This window comes from Penaeus monodon, chromosome 31, assembly GCF_015228065.2.
Source record: "Penaeus monodon isolate SGIC_2016 chromosome 31, NSTDA_Pmon_1, whole genome shotgun sequence".
Taxonomy (NCBI): domain Eukaryota; kingdom Metazoa; phylum Arthropoda; class Malacostraca; order Decapoda; family Penaeidae; genus Penaeus; species Penaeus monodon.
Genome location: NC_051416.1, coordinates 8,587,845 through 8,588,058, shown reverse-complemented (window position 1 = coordinate 8,588,058; position 214 = coordinate 8,587,845).

Here is a 214-nt window from a genome sequence, read left to right as displayed (position 1 = left end):
GAAACCTTCCAGCATCAGCCAGGAGAAAGCATTCCCCGAAGCAAGTCGGCCCGAAATGCTCCCTCCGCCGCAACTTGCAGCATCTCAAGCAACGCTGTCTGGCTGGAAACACTCTGGATGAGGAGAAGTAGCAGACCAAATACAAACACTCGCCTTTCCCATTGCATTATCGGGCTTAGCGAGTGTCACCCTCTTCGCGGAATTTCCCCTGGAA